Below are 19,012 nucleotides of genomic sequence, written 5' to 3'. Positions count from 1 at the left end.
TACAGGGAAGATACCCTACAGCTTGTTTGCATTGCCGTCTATCATTGTGGCACACGGATGTTGCTGGACTGCCCCCATATACTTGTAATAACACAGACCTATTTCTCAAACAGTGGCTGTCCAACATGGTACAGTGATGTTGCCGATAGGGGATACACCAGAGTAGATGGCATTGATGGGAGTGGAGACATAGAGCACAGTCTGTCATGGTACACAGGGACATAACCGGTATTGCTACTATGTTGCTGATAGCCACTTACATACTGTGTTGATAGAAAGCAGGGTAGGACATGTGAGGTAACAGTGGATAGTGCAGGCCAGGTTGGATGTGCAGGGTCTGTGCACAGTGGAGAGCAGTGTATGTAGTCCTGTGATGTGTTCCCCTATTCTTGTCTTTCAGAAAGGATGTACAGACAGAGGCACCCACCATTTTCAGCTGCAGAAAATAATGTAATCCTGGATGGCTTCAGGCTGCATCACAACATTCTGCTGTCCAGAAGTCACCAGAATCATGAGTAATATGCAGCACTGTGGGCTGATCTCATCACAGCAGTCAACCACGTAGAGCTACAGGACAGAAGCTATGAGCAGGTCCAACACCGGGCGACAGATATGATAAATGCTGAATGGCAAAGGGCTGCTGCCATGGCCAGGGACTATGCTGCCACCAATGGAGGGCCTGTAGCAGTAGAACCACTGTACATGTTTAGCAGGATGTCCGGCATTCTGCCCCATATGTATGCGCTGCTTCTCAGACAGTTGGTTTTTTTTCTCCGTAATATACTACTACATGGTGCCCACTAACTTGTTGCAGGTACTGACACAGTTACGTGATGGCCTTTACATCCTGCTGCTACTCTGACTTTTTACAACGTGCTGTTATACTAGCCACCTTCTAGGTTACTCAGAGCATGTGTAATGTCCATAGCTGTGGCCCCCTGTCCCTCCATTGTCTCTGTCATTGTCCAGCTTTCTTGCAGTAACAAATAGTGACATATTGACAGTCTGTGGGACTCCTACCATAAGAGTACCTCACATGCAAAATTTTAGGTGCAGCCAGCTTTGAACCATGATCACCATCAACAATGCTAATGTACTTAGCCCACTAAGCCACACCAGCCACCAGAAAGTGAAGTTTAATTTCTGACACTATCAACAGCAGACAGACATACAATTTGACCCCTGCATATTGAGGAAATAGAACATGTCACCAGGTTGTTTGGAACAGTCCTGAGATTATGTGGTCTGCTGCTATAACTTTGCAAACATACTCCTAATGCAGTTGTATGGGAACACAACTGTGTTAGGGGTAGGGCACTCTAGCATTGACAGTCATGTGTCTGTCCTATGACCCTGCTATTTGGCATTTCCCTTGCATACTGCAATGGGTTTTGTTGCTTTGTGACCTACTGCATATTATGGGGCAGCCAGTATTGAACAGAGAGTTCCTGTTGTCCCACAAATTTGCTAGTTCTCTGCTGGTAGCCCAGTAGCCCACTCTATTCCTTTGCATACATGCAACAGGTCCATACATATGCTACCATAATCTAGTACCCCATACATTTGTTGTAAAGAACAGGAACTTAGCTTGTGAATACAGAAGTTGAGATAACAGTGCTTCAGGGCTGACTCTGTCTGATGTATGCAGTACACAGCCAATACATGGTAATATACAAGTTGTGTGGTGTGGCTGGCATCCTTTTTACTATGTATGTGAGTTGGAGTGAGGTGTCAGTCCCTAGGACCCTAGGTTGTCAGTGTATGTGCTATGCGTTGCCTCTTTGCCAAGGCCAGGGCATGCTGGGCGCACCTACATCTGCCTACAGGGATACACACACACACACACACACACACACACACACACATATATATATATATATATATATATATATATATATATATATATATATAGGTTACTATTAAAAATTCAATGTACCATTGCATGCCTATGAAGTATTCAAACAACATATGTTCGAATACTTCATATGTGTGCAGGCTACAATATCAAACGGTATATTTGCGAATGTACTGAGCATTCACAAGTATAAACATTCCAAGGGATGTACAGGCATCGCGGTACAGTGCGGTTCAGTATTAGCCACTGATGAATGTAACCATATGACAGAACACATATGTCCTTACAACTGTGTTGTTTATTGTAACACAATGTGTTCCTTATAGCATATTTATTTTATGCTCCTTTCTTGACCTCTTTACTGTACCTTATTAACTTGCTTGACTCTGTACTGTACCTTATTGACATGTGTATTGTATTTACTGTACTAATCCTTGTGAAGCTTTTCTCCCCAGGCCTCTGCTGAAAATGGAATTCATGCACAATTAGACTCTCCGGTTAACAAATGTAAAATAAATAAATAATTAATAAATAATTGCAGCTTATTTTATTTTAAATTTTGTTTTACTTTAAAGTTTTTTTATCGGTGATTTAAAAGTTCATGGCTAGGGTCAGATAGAAAAAAAATCCTTTTCCATTCACTTATTGAAAATGATTGAAATCTAACTATTTAGTGGAAGGAACCAAAAAGTATGATTTCTTATTCAGGGTGGATTTTCATTTAGCTGAAAGTGCCAACAGACTACAGCCAATTTGTGCCTGGACTGGAAGACAAACCTCTTTGGATTGGATTTCTTCATTTATGATTTGTCCAAACACGTTACAACTTGAGTGACTGCAATGCTTTCTCACTTAAAAAAAATCATGGGCCTAAATCATAAAAACTATGCAAGCCATCTCAAAACCTTGTACCTCTTCTTGTATCATACAAGCTACTAAGAGGTGACCTCTGCCTCATGTGTAGAGCCTCAAAAGACCATATCCTATCAGTCCTATCTCACAATTGCAAGTCCAATGGCACTGCGAATACCCAATCAAAGGATTTCATTCTCTTCTGCAACATAAATTGAACATGTTGGAGGGATATGAATGTATCACAGATAATACCTCTTCTATGGATCTGTCTTTCAAGCCACATAAAGTGAAGTTCTTCTCTTACTCTATTCAAATGTAATTTGGATAAATTAATGGGATACTGCAAATTCACCCTTTTTAACACCTATGTAAGTCATGAATAGGGGCAACAAGTCAATGTTCAAACATATTGTTGCTCTGCCCACCTTTGAGTAATTCATGCAGAAAATATAAGGACTAAAAACTACCATGGTAAAGTAAGGTTAGGCTTCTTAAGATCCTCACAGATGACTAGACTAGCAAGTAATTATGACTCTATGTGAACTATGGGATACTGACTGAGCTGCTGAGGCTGCTCTGTGGGTTATTGGGTATTGTCCTTGAATGGTTTGTCTTTTACATCTTTAGACATACTCAGCAAGTGGTAGCTGGTCTAAATTCTTCTGAATCTTGGGCTAGAGAGTACCTCAGTGATCAACTTTTGCTCATTTGTTGCTCACGATGTACATGATGCTACTTAGGGACATCATAGTTAGGACAGGCATTTTTCATGAGTCTTAAACCTATGTTATTCAGTTATACCCCTCCTTTTTTCTAGAAAATACACTGGATATTTTAAGCTTGGAAGAATGTTTGCATGCAGTCCTTCAGTTGATACTCAATAGCGACTTGAAAATGAACTTGACTAAAACTAAAACTGGTCTGCTGCATACCACTATTTGAGCATCTTAACTTCCAGTATTCTTTCCATTGATTAGTTTTGGAGAGCTAAGTGGAATTTGTCTCTTGCATTTTTGACTTAGGCTTTGTCTTTGATGACAGATGTCATTTGTCGTCGGGAATTCCTAGTTCGATCTCAAGAATATAGCCAGGGCAGGTAGTTGTATAGAACTGTCTTTGAAAAAAAAAAAGAAACTCGTATTCTGTGTATTTTTTCTCAGTTGTATTGTGTGTAATAGGTTAAACTCTCATAAAAAGAGCTGTTGTATACATAAGAAAAATGTGAAATGTCACATAATAAGAAATTGGATAAAAACTGTAAAACTGCAAAGCTAAAACTAATTTTGTATAGCAACTGGTGCTGTTTTAAGCAATGAATGAATGTATTTGACTTTTTTTTTGTTTTGATGCAATATATGAACTATACAAAAGTTGAGTTTTCATTTGTAAAATCTTTAAAATAAAATTACCCTTCCTCTTTTTGATAAATGTGATGGCATATTTTATCTACCTGATATACCAACAACTCAGGTAGGTGGGACCTCATTTTAATGTCTCAATGTAAGGATGGTAATGCAGGAATGCAGCCCCTCCCTGACACACACACATGCGCACACACACGCACAGACACACACACACACACACACACACACACACACACACACACACACACACATGTACTGTTGCACTATAGTGATAGCATTTAAAACTTATTTTAAGCACCTTGTATGGGAATAGACCCCACAGACTGCTTTTTATGCAGAAAAAAACTAAGCTGGTGAAAAAAAGAGTCCAGTAGAATCTAAAGCTTCCAGAATTGTACAGGCAGATACTCACTTAACATTATGAGCAGTAGTAGAATGAGTAGAGTGAAGTGCAATTCTGATAGGCATACCTTGGCTGTACCACAAAGTAGAAAGTTATAGTTCCTTGGGTAAGGCTCATAGGTTCATAGGTAAGTACTAGAGAATCAGTTTGCAAACTATTAAATGCCTAGCTAAAGCACTATTTAATAGTTACTTCCAGCCTCAAACAGACCAGAAGAGAATTTGAGGCAACCCATCTAATTATCTAAGTTTAATTTGAAGGTGACAAGGGTACTAATCTGCTTGACATGCAGTGTATGTTTTTCCAGAGGGGAGGGATGTGTTCGATGTGAATCTGTCATGCCAAGATGTCTTTTTCATCTACTGATGAAGGTTTATTTCTTTTAATTGGGCATTTGAGGTACAATTTTCCCTACAAAGAAATAGGAGTTCAAAGAGGAAATCTTTTTATAAAAGACACTTTAGAGAAAGGGCTGCCAGTCGGTCCTGATAACTAAGGTTTTTGAGTTATGAATGGTGCTGGGTTCACAGTTTAAAAAGAAGACTTGGTCAGAGTTGTGCCCTAATATTATTATTATTATTATTATTTTTTTGCTTCTATATTTGTCTTCCACATACCTGATCATCAGCAGACTGTGATGGCTCTCCTCAATCGTTGGGCCTGACTATCCCTCCTGGCCTCCCCCAGACTAACTCTGATTAAGAGCTACTTGTGTACATGCATGTCTGTGGGGAGGGGCATGCAGTGGTCACACCATGGCAAACTGATCCTTTCTTACACCAGGAGCTGACATTGGGAAGTCATCTCACCCTACCCTAGGGAGTTCTACACAGCTGCCTCCCTGACCTTCATTAGGGACACCCAACCATATCACGTACCCTATGTGTGTGCCCCTCCCTCCCAGGACAAATATAGCTATCCTTTTCTACAAGCACCTCAGACGGCCAAGCTGCTAATTGAACCTAGATCACCTGAGCCAGAGCCTGTTTATCTTCCTTGGATATTTTTTTCAAGACAAAGAGAAAAGTAGGAATAATAAGCAAAACTAATGAAAATGGGGAAAAAATTGCCAGGTTTAGTATTTTAAGAGAAACAACAGATTTCTAATCAACAAATTATGAAATAGAAACATATTTCACTACACAATTGTATTATACTTAATTAATCATAGTCACCCACAAAGTTGTTGGCAGTGTTTATATAAACTAGTTAACATATACCACTGCAGGTGGTCATACCCACATGTGTTACCCTGGTGGGACCAGATTGTTTATTTGTTGAAAAAAGATTGAAATATAAACACAAATAAAGTTAGTTAGAAGATTTTTGGGGGTATGTCAGATGCTGTAAAAAGGAAATGATTATTTTGTCTATGGTAACTTCAAAATAATGACATTTAACAATTTAAATGTTAATCCATTACTGTCTTTTCCTAGAAAAGAATTGAGAAATTATTTGGATGCACTTTTATAGACAATATATTATTGTGTGTTTAGGTAACTGTGCTTTGTTTATTTTTACTTTTTTGAATGGGCTTTTTATTTGTATGGGTTTTATGCTTCTGCATCATGTACACTTGGTATTTCAGAGTTATTTAAATATAGAACACTGTTAAAAAGTAACATACATGAAATTAAAGCTTATGGGCTCAAATGCTACAATATTCTATTTCCTAGTCAACTTTTTTTTATTTTAATTCCTAAACTTGTCTCCCATTATTATTTGTTTGGTGAATTATTATTATTAATATTATTATTATTATTATTATTATTATTAGTAGTAGTAGTAGTAGTAGTAGTAGTAGTAGTAGTAGTACTACTAATATGCATATTAGCTTCATATATAATTTGCATAACTAAATGTCTTATTTTATGTACTGAGATATTCGTAAGGATTCATAGAGATGTGTCTTGTTATGCACAGAGGGACTACACTGTGGTGCAAAATAGATCATGAATAACTAAGCAGGGATATGCTGTGTGATGGACTCAGCCATACCCAAGAGAACTAAAATCTACTCCTCAAGGAAACACAAAACTGTCTAGTGGACATCCTTTATCAACAGGCTTTACAACAAATGAAAGAAACTATTGTCGAAGGGTAAAAAGGAGCAAATTCCAAATCGGACAGACTCCCTCCTCTGCCTCAACAAGCAAATTAGATCACTAGTGAAAACCTTCAAAGCCAATTATGAGTTGAAACTAGCCTCCAAAACAAAGAGAAACCACAAGTCCTTCATCAGTTACGTTAGGAACCTCCATGGCAAAGCCCAGGTTTGTTCTGAACTAGTAGTTAATGGTACCACTTACATTGATCCTGCTGACTTAGGCAACCTGCTAGCTGATAGGTTCAATGCAAACTTCACCCCCTTATCGCCCCCCCAAAGGCCCAGTCGACATCCCCGATACTTGCCCACATCTCACATCTCCATAGATCAAGTGTTAAAGGCCCTATCAAAGGCAAAGAACACAGCTTCTATGGGACCTGATAGTATCCCAGGCTCTATTCTGCACCATCTCCAGCAAGAGCTAGCTTCACCATTGAGCACCATATTCAACCTTAGCCTAAGTACAGGCTTCATTCCAGCAGAGTGGAGAACTGCCGTTATCATCCCTTTGTACAAAAGTGGTGTCACTACTGACCCTAGAAACTATTAGCCGATTAGCTTGACAAGTCTGATCTGTAAGGCCATGGAGCGTATTATTATGGACCTTATAAACAAGGACATAGGCAATCTCCAAGCACTCGACCCCAACCAATTTAGATTCATCAGGGGCAGATCTTGCCAATTGAACCTAGTTGACTTCTTTGAGACTGTCACCAGGGTCCTGGATGAGGAAGAGTCAGTACATACAGCTTACCTTGACCTGGCCAAGGCCTTTGACACAATCCCCCACTCGGGCAATATCAAAAAGCTAATGCAACTTGGTATTAATCCCTATCTAGACAGATGGGTGGTCAACTGGCTCACAGATAGGACCCACAGGGTCAAATTAGGTGCCACCACCTCTGACAGCAGACCTGACACTAGTGGTGTTCCCCAGGGATCTGTCCTAGGACCCCTACTGTTTGGCATGTACTTCTCAGAGGCCCATGCAAAGATGAAGGGCCTGTGGCTGACCAAGTTTGCAGATGACTGTAAGTTGGGTGCTGTCAATGACTCCCCATTTGATGTTAATATATTGCAAGAGGGTCTCACAGCTACAAATAACTGGTGCCAAAGTCATAGGTTCATAGGTGGGTACTAGGCTATCTGCCCGAAGGCATTTATAAGCCTAGCCAGAATGTGTTGGCTTTTGCCGTCCTCTTAGATTAGTTCCCTGTGCCTCTGTCCAGTAGATCCACTGAAGTGATCCCTGAGGTAAACTTTCTGTGTACCATCCACTCATCAAGGTTTCTTTTGAAGAATGTTAGCAAGGAGCTCTACCTAATGTAAATTGGGATCTTGTTCCAAAGCATGGGAAGTCTCTGGGACAGGTATCTATCCCTCCAGCACGTCCTATTTATTGTTGTGGTAAGGTTTAGATCCCTAGAGCATGTAGCTCGAGGGGATAAGGTTTTCTTTAGGTGGAGCATGTCTATCAATTCTGGGTTGGACATGGCCTTGTATGTCAGGCAGAGATCACCTCTGAGTAGGCGGTATGCAACCGAGTACAACTGATCCTCTTGGTGAGGTACTTCTGTGGTCTTTCCAGCTGTTGCAGGTGCCTTGTAAGGTACATCCCAAATGGGACATTGCACTCTAAGATGGGTCTGATGAGTGATGAGTAGAGGGGCACAATGACCTCTTTTGATCTAGATGCAAACCCTTTTGTGATTAGGTAGGCCACGTAGAAGGATTTTCTAACCACTTTGGCAATGTGATTATCAAAGGTGAGATTACTATCTGCTTGGGTCCCCAGATCCCTTATTACATCTTCCGTATTTAGGGGACTGCCACCTATGTGGTAGTTTGTGGGTACTTTGTTTTTTCCAAAGGGGATGACTATGCACTTTTTGGCATTTAGCTTGAGGCCATGATTTTGACACCAGATATCCGTCTCAGTGAGACCCTTTTGGAGGATGTCTGTGTCAGCCGGAGAGCCAGTTATAGCCCCTAGTTTACAGTCGTCTGCAAACTTGGTCAGCCATAGTCCTCCTGTGCTTGCTTGTACCTCTGAGAAGTATATGCCAAACTGGAGGGGTCCTAGGACTGAGCCCTGGGGAATCCCGGGAACTATAGACCTATTAGCCTGACGAGCCTGGTCTGCAAAGCCATGGAACGTATCATCTTGGAACTCATAAACAAAGACATTGGTAACCTCCAAACTCTGTATCCCACCCAGTTCGGGTTTGTGAAAGGCAGATCATGCCTCCTGAACCTGATCAACTTCTTTGAGGCAGTCACCAAAGCCGTAGATGAGGGTGAGGTGGTTCACACAGCCTATCTTGACCTCGCCAAGGCTTTCGACACCATCCCCCATTCTGGAATTATAGCTAAACTCAATAAACTAGGCATAAATCCCTACATCACAAGATGGGTTGCCAACTGGCTCACTGACAGAACCCACACTGTAAAAGTTGCAGACTCCAAATCTGACCTCAAACCAGTGACAAGTGGAGTACCACAGGGTTCCGTCCTGGGACCGCTCCTGTTTGGTATCTACTTCTCTGAAGTACAGGCTAACACAGAAGGCCTCTGGCTAATGAATTTCGCAGATGACTGCAAACTAGGAGCCATTGTCAAGTCCCCAAATGATGTGAACATCCTACAGAAGGGCCTCTCTGAGACAGATGCCTGGTGTCAGAGCCATGGCCTCAAGCTTAATGCCAAAAAGTGCAGTGTCATCCCCTTTGGTAAAAAACTCTGTACCCATGAACTACCACATAGGCAGCAATCTACTTAACATTGAATGCGTGATAAGAGACCTTGGGAGCCAGGTGGACAGTAGTCTCTCCTTTGATAGTCACATCGCCACAGTAGTCAGGAAGTCCTTCTACGTGGCACACCTCATCATAAATGGGTTCTCATCCAGGAAAAAAGTGGTCATCGTTCCCCTCTACTTGACACTCATTAGACCCACTATAGAGTACAATGCCCCTTTTGGAATGTATCTCACAAGACATCTGCAGCAGCAGGAAAGGCCACAGAAGTACCTCACAAAGAGGATTACTGGACTCAAACAAATGCCCTACACTGACCACCTCAAAAAAACTCCAGCTTTACTCCGTAGCATATCGCCTACTCAGAGGTGATCACTGCCTAACATATAAAGCTATGTCAAACCCAGAGCTGTTGGACATGTTACACCTAAAGAAATCCCAATCCCTCCGAGCTACACGCTCTAGGGACCTAAACCTTGTCACCACAATAAACAGAACATGCTGGAGGGATAGATTCCTATCCCAGAGACTTCCCATACTCTGGAACAGGCTACCCATCTATGTCAAGCAAAGTTCTTCATTAGCACTCTTCAAGAAAAATCTCGATGAGTGGATGGGAAATAGGAAATACACCCTGGGGATCACTTCTGTGTCTCTGCTCAACAGTGGCACAGGAAAATAACTTTCTTGGGTGGAGTAAGCCAGGGAACCTTGTTGGCTAGGCTTGTGTAGGCCCTTGGGCCGATAGCCTAGTACCTACCTATGAACCTATGAACCTATGAACCACTTGTAACCGGTTTAGAGACAGACCTAGCTCCTGCAACTGTCCCCATGTGGGTTCTGTCCGTGAGCCAGTTGGCAACCCATCTTGTGATGTAGGGGTTTATGTTCAGGCTGGTGAGCTTGTCTATAATACCAGAATGGGGAATGGTGTCGAAGGCCTTAGCGAGGTCTAGGTAGGCTGTGTGTACCACCTTTCCCTCATCTATAGCCTTGGTAACTGCCTCAAAGAAGTCCACCAGGTTTAGGAGGCAAGATCTGCCCTTAACAAAGCCAAACTGGGTAGGGTCCAGTGTTTGGAGGTTCCCAGTGTCTCCGTTAATGAGTTCCATGATGATGTACTCCATAGCCTTGCAGACCAAGCTAGTCAGGCTTATAGGGTGATAGTTCCCAGGGTCTGTTGTGGCTCCACCTTTGTGGAGCGGGATAACTGTTGCTGTGCACCACTCTATGGGTATGTAGCCTGTGGACAGGCTGAGGTTGAACAGTGTGTTTAGGTGAGGGGTTAGTTCGTCTTTGAGCATGTGTAGGATGCAGCCTGGGACACTGTCCGATCCCATTGATGCTGAGTTTTTGGCTTTGGAGAGGGCTGTTTTAACCTGTCTGTGATTTCAGGGACTCTGCATTCTTCTGGTATGGTTATGGGTCCTTTTGGGGGTGAGATGGGGGTGAAGTTTGAGCTGAACCTGTCTGCCAGGATGTTGGCGATATCAGTCGGTTCAGTGTATTTTGTGCCATTCTGCACTAACTCCGAGCAGATCTGAGCATTGCCACTTAGATTCTTGACATAGCTAAAGAATGCCTTGTGGTTATCTTTGGAGTCCTTGGCAATTTTTCTTTCAAAGCTCGCCTTGGATGATTTTATGAGGGATCGTAGTTTCTTGCTGATACTCTTCCCTTCTTGGGATTTTACTCTTTTCTGTACTAGTTTCCTCCTTCTGTTGTATAGCTTGTTTATGGCAGGAGTCCGCCAGACTGGTTTCCTTTTCTTGGAGGAGTGAGTTTTGGTTTTGCTTGGGATGGCATGATCCATGCATTCTTGTAGCTGCCCGTAGAATGCATTAGTAAAGGATTTGGCAGCTTGGACAGTGTTATGATCTTAAGTTAAACACAAAAAAAATGTATTATCATACCATTCGGTGAAAATACACTCCCTACTGATTACCACATCAACGGCAACCCCCTAAGCACACAACCTGTGGTGAGAGACCTGAGTACTCAGGTTGACAACAATTTCACATTCGACCATCATGTGGCAGCAGTGGTCAGAAAAGCCTTTTACTTGATTCATCTCATAAGTAAAGGGATCGCATCCAGAAAAAAAGGAGGTTATTACCTCTTTGTACTTCTCCCTTATTAGACCTACAATTGAGTATAACGGCCATTTGGTATGTACCTCTCCAAACACCTGCACCAACTGGAAAGGCCACAGAAATACCTCACAAAGACAATCCATAGCCTCCAATGCCTATCCTGTGTGGATAGGCTTAAATCATTATCACTTTACTCGGTATCATACAGATTGCTCAGAGGTGATCTGTGCCTCACCTACAAGGCAATATCGGACCCTGCCCTACTAGAGATGCTCCATATCCGTAAGTCTAACTCCTCATGCATTACCCACTTGATAGACCTAAATCTAATATGTGACATCAACAAAACCTGCTGGAGAGACAGGCTTGTCTCCCAGAGGCTGCACTGTCTCTGGAATAGACTTCCCATACATGTCAAACAGAACACCTCAATGACCCTCTTCAAGTACAACCTGGATCAGTGGATGGGAAACCATAAATTTGTTCCAGGGGTTCCACCTTTGTCCCTCATTGACAGGTGTGACATGTGCTGACTGAGGTTTCTTTTTTGTGAGATAAACTCTTGGCTAGGCTTGTAAGGGTCCCAGGGCCATTATCCTAGTAACCTCCCATGATCCTATGAGAGGCAGAAAACTGCAGTTTACAGATGTAGACAAGGCAGAAGGGAAATGACATCAGAGAAGCTGACTGATATTGAACATACGAAGGAAGCAAGGTAATGGTCTCATGCCTCATTGTCAGACATAGCAGGTACTAGCAGAGTACAGCTGTGTCCATTCCAAAGAAAAATATGTAACAACTGTGAAAGACCAGGTAACAGGTGTCTAGCAAGATGTACAACTTATTGGTTCCATAAGAGGGATGAAAAGCAGTGTAGAGCAAAGTAGAAGAAGGGGTATAGCAAGCAGATGAGCACACACAAGGTGCGCAGTAAAGTTAAGCAAAGTTGGTGGCAAGGTAAGGTACATATTTATGAGGAAAGACATACATCTGATATATATATATATATATATATATATATATATATATATATATATATATATATATATATGTATGTATGGGTCTACTACGGTTGATTGAAAACTCACTTGACTGAAAATGAAATTACTAGGACCACTTCACTGAAAGCTGACTTCAATGAAAACTCACTTGACTGAAACTCATTTAGTTGAAAGTCATAAATGGCTTTTTCCCCACTGTAGTGCGACCCTGGAGTTAGCATATAAAGTAAGGAGGGTATAGCCCCCCACATTGGGGGGTGTGGGGGGGTGAAGCCCCCCACATATCTTGGTTATATATTCTCTTTTGGAAACAGTTATTTATTGCACTTGTAAGTATCACTGTGTATAGTTTAAAATGTTTATAATATGTGAGAGGCTGTGCCCCCCACACCCCCCCTTAATTTAAATACTAACTCCAGGGTCGCACTACAGTGGGGAAAATTTATGACTTTCAGCGAAATGAGTTTCAAAGAAATGAGTTTTCAGTGAAGTGAGCTTTCAGTGAAATGGTCCTAGTAATTTCATTTTCAGTCAAGTGAGTTTTCAATCACACACACACACACACACACACACACACACACACACACACAGACACACACACAAATGGGATCGGTACTGATCCCCGAAGGAACTTTTAACTGAAGCACAAACAGCTGGGCATTCTTCCGCCAAAGTGCTTTTTACCGAAAAAGCACTTTTGCAGAAGTATGCCTGCAGCTAGAGGGAGTCATGGGGGAATGATTGTTGCGGAGATCATACTACGATGCGGATAAGGGAATATTGCCTTTTCCTCACTGTAGTGCAATCTCAGAGTGAGAATATTAAAGTGGGGGGCACAGCCTCCCACATGGGGGGTGCAGGAGGGCTTGTCCCCCTCCATAAGAGAAGATTTATTGGGCTTTTTTTGTTTTTTTTAACGCACTTTAACGAAAACGCTTTTTTGGTGAAAGCGCTTTCGTCAAAGTGTGTTCAGTGATTGTGGATTCGGACTACTGAACTTTCGTTCAGTAGTCCTAGATCCATATAAAGATATATATATATATATATATATATATATATATATATATATATATATATATATATATATATATATATAGGTTCATAGGTTCATAGGTTCATACTAGGCTATCTGCCCTGGGGCAATTATAAGCCTAGCCCGATTCTGTATGGCTTACGCCACCCCTTGATTTGAGTATACTGTGCCCTTTTTAAGGTTTAGTTTACTGTGCCTCTGTCTAATAGTGACACGGGAGTAATCCCTGGGACAAACCTACGATCCCCCATCCACTTATCGAGATTCTTCTTGAAGAGATTCAGTGAGATGCTCTGCCTCACATGAACTGGAATTCTATTCCAGAGCGAAGGGAGCCTCTGGGTTATGAACCTGTCCCTCCAGCAAGTTCTATTTATTTCTGTGCTGAGGTTCAAGTCCCTCGAGCATGTGGCTGTAAGGGATTTAGATTTACTGAGGTGGAGCATGTCCACTAATTCTGGATTTGACATAGCTTTGTATGTCAGGCATAGATCGCCTTGAAGTAGGCGGTATGCAACTGAGTAGAGCTGGAGTTTTTTTAACCGAGCAGTATATGGCATCTGTTTGAGACCATTGATCCTCTTGGTGAGATACTTTTGGGGTCTTTTTAATTGCTGCAGGTGTCGGGTAAGGTACATCCCAAAAGGGGCATTGTATTCTATGATGGGCCTGATGAGGGATGAATAAAGGGGCATGATTACCTCTCTTGATCTAGATGTGAAACCCTTCGTGATGAGGTGGGCTATGTAGAAGGTCTTTCTAACCACTTTGGCAATGTGGTTTTCAAAGGAGAGATTGCTATCAACTTGGGTCCCCAAGTCCCTAATAACTTTCTCTGTACTTAATGGGTTTCTGCCTATGTGGTAATTTGTGGGCACATTGTTTTTGCCAAAGGGTATGACTATACATTTTTTGGCATTTAGCTTTAAACCATGGCACTGGCACCAGTTATCTGTCTCTGTGAGACCTTTTTGAAGGATGTTTGTGTCAGCTGGAGAGTTGATTATGGTGCCCAGTTTGCAGTCGTCTGCGAACTTGGTGAGCCATAGTCCTCCCATGTTTGCCTGTACCTCGGAAAAGTATATACCGAACAAGAGTGGTCCCAGGACAGAACCCTGTGGGATGCCACTTGTGACCGGTTTCGAGTCTGACATGGCTCCGGCAACTCTCACTCTGTGGGTTCTGTCTTTGAGCCAGTTTGCGACCCATCTTGTGACATAGGTGTTTATATTTAAGCTGGATAGCTTATCTATGATGCCCGAGTGGGGTATTGTGTCAAATGCCTTTGCAAGGTCCAGATAGGCTGTGTGGACTACCTTCCCTTCATCTATGGCTTTGGTGACTGTTTTATATATATATATATATATATATATATATATATATATATATATATATATATATATATATAGATTCCATAAATTTGGTTGAATTAGTCGAAAAAGATACCAGGCATTTCACTTCACTGAAAGCTCACTTGACTGAAAGCTCACTTGATCAAAGTTCATTTGGTCGAAAATGGAATATAGCCCCTGCCCCACTGCAGTGCAACCCTGGAGTGAGAATATTAAATAAGGGGTGTGTGGGGGGGCACAGCCCCCCACAATGGGGGGGTATGGTGGTTGTAGCCCCCCACATAATTTTTATGTATTCACTATTATAAGAAGGTATATCCATTAGAAATGCATTGATATATATATATCTTTAGTAAAAACTATTGGCATAATGTGGGGGGCTGTGCCCCCCACACCCCCCTTATTTAATATTCTCACTCCAGGGTTGCACTGCAGTGGGGCAGGGGCTATATTCCATTTTCGACCAAATGAACTTCGACCAAGTGAGCTTTCAGTCAAGTGAGCTTTCAGTGAAGTGAAATGCCTGGAATCATTTTCAACCAAATGTAATTCAACCAAATGTATATATATATATATATATATATATATATATATATATATATATATAAATCTACTTCTACTTACTGAAATCCCACTTCATCAAACTTCATAGCGATGAGACGAAGTTGCCGAAGATGTAATTTCACCAACAACTGGATCACCATAATTTAACTCCAGTAAACAAACCACTTGTTCAGAAAAACTTCAACAACACACTGAAGCAAATCAAACCCACCTGAGTGGGGGTTTTGCCACCCATACCCTCCCTAACTAAATATACTACCTCTGAAATTGCATTATAGTGGAAGAAAAGGGCAAAGTTCACCATGGTGGCCAAGTGGTTAATTTCTTGGAGTTAAATTATGGTGATCTGGGTGTTTGTGAAACTACAGTCTTCAGCAACTTCATCTCTTCGTTATGAAGTTTGACGAAGTGGGATTATGGTAAATAGAAGTCGATCTATATATATATATATATATATATATATATATATATATATATATATATACACACACACACAGAAGTAAAGGCAAGAGGGAAGAAAACCATGAAAGCTGGAAAAGGGAGGAGGGCCACAGTAAGCAGCAGGGACTGGGCACATAAGCACAGATGAAATACAACACATGGAGGTGTGTATACACAGTGGGTAGATTTAGGATTCACACAAATAAATAAACAGAGGGCACACAAGTGGCTATGGGATGAGTGGGGTACAGACAATGTCTTAGCTGCTGCTGACCAACCTAGATGGACATTACTAAGACCCAACAGATGGAGATCCTGGGTGTAGATGACTAGTGGCATGGACCTCTACTATCTCTGGTTGCCTGATGGCATCAGTCAGCCAGTCCTTGGAGTCCAGTACCTGCTACAGAAGGGCCTGATGCATGGCAACCCAATGCAGTAATATAGCTAGGAAGGAGTGAAGGGAGCAGTCACTGTGGGCACAAAGTACTAGGGGCCAAGTTAAGCAATGCTGATCAGTCTTCAGTACATCTCATTACAAGCATTCAACTGCTAGTATTACATTTGTGCACAGAACTGAAGCACTTAGAGTTCTGTGTGTGGCATAAACTGTAGCAGCTGCTTGCTACATTGTAAAAAGTAGTTTGCTTCAGTTTAATATGGTAAGAAAATTGTTTTTCCTTAGGACTGTTAGAACTGAAGCACTTTAGTGCTCTGTGTGTGGCATAAACTGTAGCAGCCGGTTGGCTGCAGTTTAAAAGGAAAGAGTTTTTTTAAGAACTTAAAAACCAAAGTGCTTAGTGCTACATGTGTGGCATACAGTGTAGCAGCTGTTTGCTACAAATGTAGTTGATAGTTTGCTACACTTTAAAAGGCAATAATTTTTTTAGAACTGAAGAGATTAGTGGTCCTTGGCAGAGAATCTTTTTTTTTGCTTCCTCAGCTTTACAGTTAGTTGGAAGGGGTGCCAGGTTTGATATTAGCACCAGATGCCAAAAGAGCTACCAACACCTCTGATTAATGTGAATTGTGTAGTCAGCTCTCATCTTCACCACATGCTCCATTTCTGGCTGAGAGGAGGCAAGCAGTTGAGGTAATCTATGCTTCTGATAGGGGCTAAAACCATCTCATAATGAGGCACTCCCACCCCTGCTTGACTACCTCAACCTCAGACTTGTCTGGGTTGGCAAGGGGTTATGCGTGATGTGCCCACAGACACAAAGAGAAGGCTGTCATTAGTAAGAATGTCACATAGCTGGTATGACATACATGCCACAGTTATCAAAATAAGATGCCACTAATCCTTTTTTGCTTTTAGTTTCTGCTGATTTCTGCAGCAACTAGTGGCAGTCTTCTCTCAGTTTACCCTGAGACAAAAGGTATCTACAAGCCTAACCCATATCACATATAGGTGTGATGGAGATGCAGATTGCAGTACAAAGCTACAGCTTCATATATGCATGCAAGCAAGTAGAAGTCTAAGATGGTGGCCACTGGACCAAACAGGTGCAACAATACTGTGTATATGTATGTGATGAAGCAAACACAGAAGAGCTAGGACAGCAAGCTACACTGCAGCTTCACAGAGAACAAGAGGTTGCACTACCACTGCTATCTACAATGAAAATGAAGCATGAAATTATGTAAATAGCCCTTCCTGGGGCATTTCTGTATGCCCTACTCCACCCATGAAACAACATAACATTATAACAATACAGCTTTCAACAAAAGCAAACATACATAAAGTAATTCACAGCAGCCAAAGTGGTATATGCTGAGATCTGTCAGTGGAAAATATATATGAGGAATGGAGCTGTGAAAGATAGAACAAAACAGGTTTTTAACTGTAGTATCCAACACACACACACACACACACACACACACACACACACACACACACACACACACACACACACACACACACACACACACACACACACACACACTTCAAATGTCAAACACTTACTGTATCATTCAGGGAGTCCCTGTCTCACTTCTGTTTCCCACATGTGGGGATCTTCAGGGCAGTGATAACATTGCTCAATGGTTTATGAGATGTGGCCAGCACTTGGGTATATAGGGATAAAGCCTTGGCTACAGTTTAGGTGGACTGTGTTCAGTTAGCAGCTCTGGTTTCTAGTAGGGAGGGATGGGCATGCCCATAATGCGGGGGGGGGGGGGGTCATCCACTCATTCCCTGTAGGAAGGTGTGGGTCATAGCATGGAGTAGCCCTTGGATGTAACAGATGAATGCAGGGAAGGGTGATATGAAAGGGTAGAACATAAATGAAAAAAATTACATAGTGGAAGCATGGGCATGATCTCCCAGGATGCTCATAGGTTCTGCACTAGTCCTGGCCTTAGAACAGTGATAGTCTGGGACAGTAAGAGTAAAGAATGAAGCAGAAAGGGGAAAATAATATGGGGATGCCACTTACCTTGGATAGCTGGTCATACTAGGTGTTCACCCTATGAATGGTCCTGCACAAGGTCTCAACAGCTGCTACATCAACTAGTGGAGGAGGAGAAATAACATTATTTTGCTGTACTTTAAACAGTAGGCAGCCACTTGCTGTGGGCCATTAGCAGCAGCATCCATCAACATAAATTTACAGCAATACAAAATAACAACCCGACAGTCATGCCCTACGCATACGCAGGACATTGAATCACTAATTGTCCACCTTAGTGCTATGACATAGTATGATGCATGTACATGCACAAACTGCCTGCACAAGCGGGGATAGCAGCATGTTATTTACAAGTGGATGCCCATATCTGGGCCTTATGTTACTGATGTACTCCTGGAAAACATAGCAGTTCATATATCAGCAGAATCAACATGCATTAGCATATATATATATATATATATATATATATATATATATATATATATAGCTCAAACATCCACATATTAGCATCTGTGATGGGCAGCTCATCACACTTGATTCTGAAATGCACAGCAAAGACACAACAAGTGAAGTCTCACCTGAGTCTGTCTACATTACTATGGTAAAGTGTCCTGCTTCAGTGTCATATCTATTTGAATACTACTAGCATGTGAATAGCTTGTTACAGTAACATATTCATGGAAACACTACTGTTCAATATTATGGTTGCCTATAAGATATACCTGCATTTGAAGACCTACAGTTGTATCCAAAGGTAGGCCACCTACTTCAACAAGG

Source organism: Protopterus annectens, chromosome 1.part0, assembly GCF_019279795.1.
Source record: "Protopterus annectens isolate FY-2018-M chromosome 1.part0, PAN1.0, whole genome shotgun sequence".
In the NCBI taxonomy this organism is placed as follows: domain Eukaryota; kingdom Metazoa; phylum Chordata; order Ceratodontiformes; family Protopteridae; genus Protopterus; species Protopterus annectens.
Note: the sequence above shows the minus strand (reverse complement) of the source record.